Raw genomic sequence first — 8,990 nt, 5'->3', positions numbered from 1 at the left:
AATCTTTTTTTTTTTCCTAATAACATTTGTGTTAATGTTTTGAGAACGTTATTAAAGACCAGATAACTTTGAACGAGCATTCTAATTACATTAGTGGAGGAATGTTTGATCATAACTTTGAGAGAACGTTGGTTGCCAAAACTTTACCCAAAGTTCTGAGAATGTTCCGTTAGCTGGACAGATAGTTAGACATTCATTCTAGCAGTTGACTGGATTATGGAGATTATAATACGCATTTCTTATTTACAGTGAGTGTAAAAAAAGAATCAGCCCCACTTTAAAATAATAATATTTTGTTGCTTTGCAGCCTGAAATGAAGACGAACACAGTTTTGGTTTTATCCAGCTGTATTTACTCAGAGCAACTTATAGCATCCAAGTGAAAGATAAAACACCAACATGTCAGAAAAAAAAACCCAGAATCACTGAGTTGGAAAAAGGATCCCCCCTTGTGTCAGTATTTTGTTGAAGCACCTTTTGCTTTAATTACAGCCTTTAGTCTGTTGGGATTTGTCTCTACTAACTTTGCACATCTAGACGTTGCCCGCTCTTCTTTGCAGAACTGCTCAAGTTCAGTTTAATGTGATGGTGAGCGTTTGTGGACTGCAGTCTTCGAGTCCTTCCTCAGATTTTCAGGGGGGCTTCAGTCTGGGCTCTGACGAGGCCATGCAAGGACATTCACCTCTTTCTCCTTCAACCACTGTGTGCTCAGTTCTGCTGTGTGCTTTGGGTCATTGTCATGTCGGAAGGTAAACCTACTTCCCATTGAGAGCTTTCTGGCAGAGGGCAGCAGATTTTCCTCTGGAATTTGATGATATTTTGCCTCATCCATGTTTCCTTCTATCCTGACGAGTGCTCCAGTCCCTGCTGCAGAGAAACACCCCAGAACAGGACATCACCTCCTCCATGCTTTACTGCAGGAATGCTGTAGATGGAGCACAACATAGAGAACACCACTTCCCTGCTAAGCCTTTTAAGAGGCAAATAAATATGATGTTAAACGTTCCTAATGAACAGACCACTAACTCGGCTGCAAAACTGCTTGTATTCTCTGAACACAAGCAGTGGATTTTACATCTATAACGTGCACAATTGCATATAGAATGAGTCTGCGTATCATTTGTGTGTGTTTGGCGCAGTTGTTAGTGAGCTGTCATTGTCATCGCAGTAGGACACTTGTTGTCTCACCACGACCGTGTGCGTGTCAACATGCTTATTGTACCGCATGCAGTTAGTGTGAGTGTGTTGGAGAGGGTCCTGGGGTGGGAACTTGTTTAATAAAAGCCACAGATGGAGAACTCAACAGGCATGTGGAGCAGACGCTCGTAAGAGAGAAAGAGAGAACTAGCTGTTCGTGCATTGCATTTATGTGCATGCACATGCATGTTTTATGTATCTGTGTGTGTGTATATTTAGGGGTTAACAGGCTCAGGGATTCCATTGCATCATGGCTTTGGAATGTGTAGTGCCTCCCTTCCCAGCATCCTCTTGTGTTCAACAAAGAGCAGGGACAATAAAACTTTGCTAGAGCAACGATTTGTTTAATTTATGAAGCACTGATAAGCTGCAACCCAACGACCCCCAGAAACGAATTACCACTATACGACTTTAATTGACCGAATCTCACAAAACAACATGTCCGGGTCATTATTTCACCCCAAAATCACAAGAAAGAAGCTGATTTAACTGTTCCTCAAAATATATAACATTGTGATTCTGTGGTGCGTTCAAAACTTTGATCTGTTTGTTTGAGAACAGACAGACACCGAAACGACCAATGACGTGAGATTGGGGCGGGACTATCTGTTTATCGACGAATGGCAGAAGGCGATGTGCAAACCTGTTTGGAAACAGTTTGAACACAATTATTTGTGCAATTCTGATGTGAGAATACTGCCACAGAAGTTACACACTTCATTTTAAAATAAAATAAATTAATTTTTAATATTTTTATTTATTTATTTATTTTACATTTATTTATTTTTTATTTATCTATCTATTTATTTGTTTATATATGAAATAAATGTTTAGAATAAGGCTGTATCACATTTCTCGCTACCAATTCTCATTACTATACTGAAAAAAAAACTGCATTTTCATTAATTTAATGCAAAAACAACGATATATCATTTAAAAAAACTTTACGTATACAGTATTCTGCCTTTAATTCATGTTAAAATGTATGTATATAAATGTATGTAGATGTGTGTAATACATCAAAATACAAAAAAAATGATCTATGTATTACACAGTAATGAGAATGGAGAATAATGAAAACAACAACAACAAAATAGACACATAAATAATGAGAATCTGATGGGAAATTTTGCTTAACTGTTAAAGAAAGTAAAATCACAATGCAAAAAAAAAAAAATTGTTCTTTAAAAAAGGCTTTATTTTTATGCAAAATTAATTTTCTTTTAATTTGTGAAATGTGACCTAGATCTGTTTTTACGAGACTCATCCAATTACTCCTGCACTTAGCCAATTAACAAAGCAGATGACACTTTGCATGAAAACCTTCGGAATAGTTACAAACGGCAATTGTCACCTTCTTTACAGTAAATGAAGTACACACGCACACACTCACAAATCGGCGAGTACGTTCAGCCATAATAAGCGAGGGCCAATAAATAAGGGAGGTTACACAAGTGTTATTAAATGTCAAAAATGATTACTGTGTCAGCGAACGGCTGGCTTATTCGAGCTGAACACGTCGCGTTGAGCTCTCATCACAAACCACCTCAATGAACAAAAGAATACACTCTTATTATAAACTTATGTCCCAACACGTTAAACCTTCTCCTCGCATTCAGTGTTTCTGAGTGTTTGTATACAGAATTCATTTACATGCACGTCTATGAGTGTCCACTGATTCTGTGGTTTATTTCAGAGATACGTCTGGTGTTTTCACATTAAAAAAGAGAATGTTGGAAAATTCTGTCATTGTTCCAAAACATTTATGTTTTTCTTTCTTTCTTCTGTGAAACTCAAACGGAAGATATTTAGTAGAAGGTTCACGCTGCTCTTCTGAATTCAATGCAAGCATGAACTGTAAATAAACGGACGAATAGCATTGTAAACGCAGCTCACACAACTAAACGGCTCATAATCGATTATCTGCTGAACCTCATTTGCATATGCACATACATTGTGGCGTGTCTCATAAACCGAGTGCTTTATATGTAGGCGTGTGCATGAGATTTCAGAGCAGCGGTGGAGGAAAGAAAGTCATACTGGTTTGGAAACACGTGAGGGTGAGTAAATGATGACAGAAATCTCTTTGTCGAATGACCTGTTCCTGTAAGTGTGCTTGTTTTGGTTCGATGGCTTGTGTTCGCTGGCTTTGGTGAGAAAGTAGCTGTGTGCCGTTTACAGGGATGTTCATTTTATACTCCCCGAATCCTTTTTTTTTTTTTTTGGCCTCCTGGCCGACAGTATTGTGCTGTTTACAAGAAATGGACATCTAACGAGCTGTTTTTGGCTGTCTTTTTCCATTCGCTGTGAGTTTCCATTCTGCAGTCACCAAAAAAAAAAAAAAAAGAAAGATTAAAAAAAAAAAATCTATAGTGCACAATTTTTTTTTTACTACAATTCTGTTCTGTAAACTATATTTTACTGTACACATGATCATATTGAATATTTAAGCAATAAGATGTAAGAGGCTGTCACTATATTCCAAATATAAGCAATATATAATACACAGCAATTATATAAAACTACATATATATATATAAAACATTTAGTACTTCAACATTAAATTAGCATTGCTGCCTTTACAAGTACATAAATTAAAATGCATTTTAAAATATATTTTATATATTATATAATAATATGTTTTACATACATTCATACATAGATATTTATATATTACTATTTAAAATGTATTTGTTTATTTGTTTGTGTCCTCATTCCACTACTGGAACATTAAATTGATCAATCAGCATTTAACTTCATAGTTTTGTCTATTTTGTTGACCAAAGATCATACTGTACATTTTTAGTAAACATTAGAAGCTTATCAACATGCTTCATATTTGCATAATTTCACAGACTGCTCTTTCTTATGCACACAATATGGTAATGTCGCGTGATGGTGACATACAGCATTTATTTCCCCTAAACCTCTTCAAACGTGCCAGTCAAGAGAGTTAGTTTCATGTTTACTTTGGTTGTTCGAAATCATTAAATCCATAATCCTTCCTGCGGGGTTTTCAATCAGGTCTTTCTTATTGCGTAGCTTTTGCATTATAAATAATAAATGCCAGAGCAGACCGCGCTTCTTCGTAATGATTGTGACATTTCAAAATCAAAACGAGTGCACTCCACTTGCTGAAGAGTCAAATTTTCCCTCAACAAAAGACTTGACTCGAAGCCAACAAAATGACTAAGATCAGCACTTTGGTTATCATCAGACGCTCTGTCATTTTTCTCTTGCTTTTCATGCACTCAACTCCAGCACAATCCACTCTGTCAACTCCAGAAAGAACAGGCTGAGATTCAACGGGCCTGTTTGCTAAAACATATTCCTCTTCTCTCTCTCTCTCCAATTAATAAAAGAAAAGCACTCAATCTGCAGATATATATATTTAGAACTAAAATGTGCCGTTTGCATAATCATTCAATCCCCACAGGTTAATATTTCCAGCTTTTACAGCAATGACAAGCTTTTTGGGGAAAGTGTTGCTTTTTCCTCCGGGGACGTTCCTGCTTATGCGTTTGGAAGCTGTAATTACGATATGATGTGCATTCAAGTGATTTTGCATGGAATAAAATGATGTGTTGACAATAATTTGCACTATACGACACAAACAGGACGTGTTTTAGCACTACAGTGCAACAAAATGAAAAGCAAACAATGACAGTCCACATTTGGATGCCTTGTGATTTCATTCTAATGCTGCCACAGAAAATGATGGGAAATGTGGTTTTATCACACTCCCTTTATAAACCAACCATGCAGCATTTTCTGGCAAGCGCCATCACTATTGTGCATCAACAGTGCATAAAATGCATGCAAAACAATTAAAGTTGCTGTAAGAGATTTATGCATTATGCTACTGCAAAACCCACGGCCTCCTAAAACATCACGAACATGCAATATCATTTATTAAAGACATTTTATGAGTTGTATTCCAAAAAAAAACATGAGCTCAGTGAAAACTGTCCATTCAAGCTGATATTTTAAAAATACATATAATAGCTAAAAAAATCTACAAATAAATAAACTAGATCAATACATATAGCTAAGAATATATGCAGTATGAGTAATAATTAATAAATTAAAAACATATTGTAGCTAAAAATTGATAATAATAACAAATGAATAAATTACAATTAAAATGACTGTTAAAAATATATAAGAGTACTTAATAAATTAGCAACAGTATACATATTATATAATATAATTATATAATATATATAATTATATAATTGAAATAATACATATTATAGCTATATAATATATGAGAGAATATATGAGGACGATAATGAATGAATAAGAATAATAGTAAATAAATTAGAAAAATGCATATTATAGCTAAAAATATAATAACGATAATAATAATAATAATTATTATTATTATAAAAATTAGAAACAACATCGATATTACAGTTAAGAACATATAAGAATAATAATAAATAAGAAAAAAATAACAGTTATAGCTTAGAATATATAAGGATAATAAATTATACAATAAATATTTTAAATAATAATAATGATTGAAAATTGTGGGGGGGGGGAATACAACAATAAAAAATAATAAAAACATAACAATGAATGAATCAACTAATTAAAACTACTGTAGATTTTTACACTTCCTAAAAATAAATGTGAGTGTGCTTGCTGGTAAAAACTGGTAAAAAAAGTGTTGCTAAGCAGTTGCTAAGATGTTCTAATGTGCTTTAAACCACTAACACTAAGTAATATGCAATAGTAATGCTGCTGTTTGCTTTAAACATCACTAATAAGACAAAGCAAAAATGAACATTCACACTGTTGATAGAAAACAACTGGGCAACATTCCACAACAGCGTTTGTGTGTGTGTGTGTGCGTGTGTGAGTGTGTGTGTGTGTGTGTGTGTGTGTGTGTGTGTGTGTGTGTGCGTGTGCGTGTGTGTGTGTGTTAATACAGTGTGTGATTGACAAACTTCATCCGATCCTTCAATGGCTCTCGTGTTTCTGAGTGTAATGTGAGTACAGGTTCAGTCCGTCACATTGTATGGACAACTCGAGCGATTAGAGATGTTTGGGCAACATTCCACAACAGCGTTTGCTAAGACTTACACTAGTCCTGCTGCGCATTATAATGAGCTAGTCATAATTACACATAATTGCAGTGTACTCACATCTCAACAACAGGTTTGAAGTAAGTACACAGTTAGCAAAGACAGTTCGCCAGAACAATAGCTGCTGAATTTTGATTGTAATTATTAGTGCATCAGTCTTTTGATAATTGTAAGTCACAGAAAGCAGCACTTCTCAACTGGTTTTGTTTTATATTAGACATCAAGTGGATCCACAATTGTTTATTGTGTGAGAGTAAACAAAAATGTCCTTAAAAGCATTGAAACTCTAAATGTTTCGCTAATGTCTTCTAAATGGCTGCTGAGGGCATGAAACCATTGAAAATAAAGACAACACATTTGTGCCAAAATATCTAATAAAATTCATTTTGCTATCAAACGCATGATTATATGCCTGTTTGCATATTTTTCAATGCATTTAGCATTGTTTTTGAACCCATTTTTGAGAGCTGATTCACTAATTGAGATCCACCAACAAATAGAAAATGAGAGTTTTTAAAAAGTACCTATAAAAGTTGCAATAGAAACTCGGTTGTTATGAAGTTGATGTGATGTTTATCGTATGAACGTAAACCAAAAGGTCCCTAAAAAGCACTGAAACTCAAACACTGGTTTCTAAATGTTTTCTAAAAAAAATTTGGTGTAGTCAATATTTTTCATTCAGAAATTTCTATTAAATTTCACTATCAATTAAAAAGAAACATATTGAATTAAACGTAAAATGTTGAAGTATAGAAAGAGTGGAAAGCATACTCCAATAATGTTTATTTACAACTTCAAAAAAAAAAAAAAATTTAATAGTATAAAAGCATGAAACCATTGAAATAAAGAGACATTTGTGCCAAAATACCTAATGACAAAATAAATAAGCCTTTTTATTTGCTATCAAAATGATGCATGATTATATGGCTATTTGCATTTTTTAAATATGCATTTAGCATTGTTTTAGAACAAACATTTTGACCCATGGGACCTGATCCGCTTGTTATGATCCACTGACATGCCAATCAAATAGAAAATGAGAGTTTTTAAAAATATCTACAAAATCGGCAGTAGAAGCTGGCTTGTGATGAAGTTAATGCGATAGCATGTATTCTCAGTGATATGCAAGACACAGGCTGAGATTGAGGAGCTAATGCTCTCTCACCGTGAGCACATTGAGCATCACAGCAGAAGATCACGTGACTCCAGACTCCATTCGGATCTTCTCTGGATCAGAGGCCTGGAAACGGCTTGCATCGGTTAGTAAAATGCAGAGTTTATGAGACGCCAACTGAGTTTGCTGTTAAAATCATATTATAAACTGTCATTTCCAGCAACCGCAGACCATATGAGAGAAAAGAGATAGAAACACAAACATTAATAAATCATAAACCTCATCATGATTATCTGGCCTTTCCGGGTTTCTGACATCATCACAGAAATATTTCGACATTACAGACCATCTGACCGCATTCTCAACTGAGCATCAGAATCACAACAACACGTCTGACCTTTACCAAACACAGAGAATCAAACACTAAAGGTCACAAGAGGAGCAGGAGAACCGCTCAACGGAGGAAGAGGAGGAGCCAAAACTCTCAAACTATCAGGCACTTAAAGCTTATTTCACTACAAACAAATAGTGCTGTTGCTAAGGAGTTTGGAGTGGCTTTTAGCACATTGTTATGCAGTTGCTAAGGTGTTGCTAGGGCATTCTAAATGGTTTCCATTGCTATGTGGTTGCCAGGCAGTGTTGCTAGGGTGTTCTAACCTGTTTTCAAGGTGTTGCTATGTAGTTGCCAGGCAGTGTTGCTAGGGTGTTCTGAACAGTTTCCAGGGTGTTGCTATGTGGTTGCCAGGCAGTATTGCTAGGGTGTTCTAACCCGTTTTAAAGGTGTTGCTATGTGGTTGCCAGGCAGTGTTGCTAGGGTGTTCTAAACCGTTTTCAAGGTGTTGCTATGTGTTTGCCAGGCAGTGTTGCTAGGGTGTTCTAACCCGTTTTCAAGGTGTTACTATGTGGTTGCCAGGCAGTGTTGCTAGGCTGTTCTAACCCTTTTTCAAGGTGTTGCTATGTGGTTGCCAGGCAGTGTTGCTAGGGTGTTCTAACCTGTTTTCAAGGTATTGCTATGTGGTTGCCAGGCAGTGTTGCTAGGGTGTTCTGAACAGTTTCCAGGGTGTTGCTATGTGGTTGCCAGGCAGTATTGCTAGGGTGTTCTAACCCGTTTTAAAGGTGTTGCTATGTGGTTGCCAGGCAGTGTTGCTAGGGTGTTCTAACCCGTTTTCAAGGTGTTGCTATGTGGTTGCCAGGCAGTGTTGATAGGGTGTTCTGAACAGTTTCCAGGGTGTTGCTATGTGGTTGCCAGGCAGTGTTGATAGGGTGTTCTGAACAGTTTCCAGGGTGTTGCTATGTGGTTGCCAGGCAGTGTTGATAGGGTGTTCTGAACAGTTTCCAGGGTGTTGCTATGTGGTTGCCAGGCAGTGTTGCTAGGGTGTTCTGAACAGTTTCCAGGGTGTTGCTATGTGGTTGCCAGGCAGTGTTGCTAGGGTGTTCTGAACAGTTTCCAGGGTGTTGCTATGTGGTTGCCAGGCAGTTTTGCCAGTGTGTTCTAAGCAGTTTCCAGGGTGTTGCTATGTGGTTGCCAGGCAGTGTTGCTAGGGTGTTCTGAACAGTTTCCAGGGTGTTGCTATGTGGTTGCCAGGCAGT

The sequence above is a fragment of the Sinocyclocheilus rhinocerous genome, unplaced genomic scaffold (genome assembly GCF_001515625.1).
Source record: "Sinocyclocheilus rhinocerous isolate Xijiao unplaced genomic scaffold, SAMN03320098_v1.1 scaffold2145, whole genome shotgun sequence".
Lineage (NCBI taxonomy): Eukaryota > Metazoa > Chordata > Actinopteri > Cypriniformes > Cyprinidae > Sinocyclocheilus > Sinocyclocheilus rhinocerous.
Note: the sequence above shows the minus strand (reverse complement) of the source record.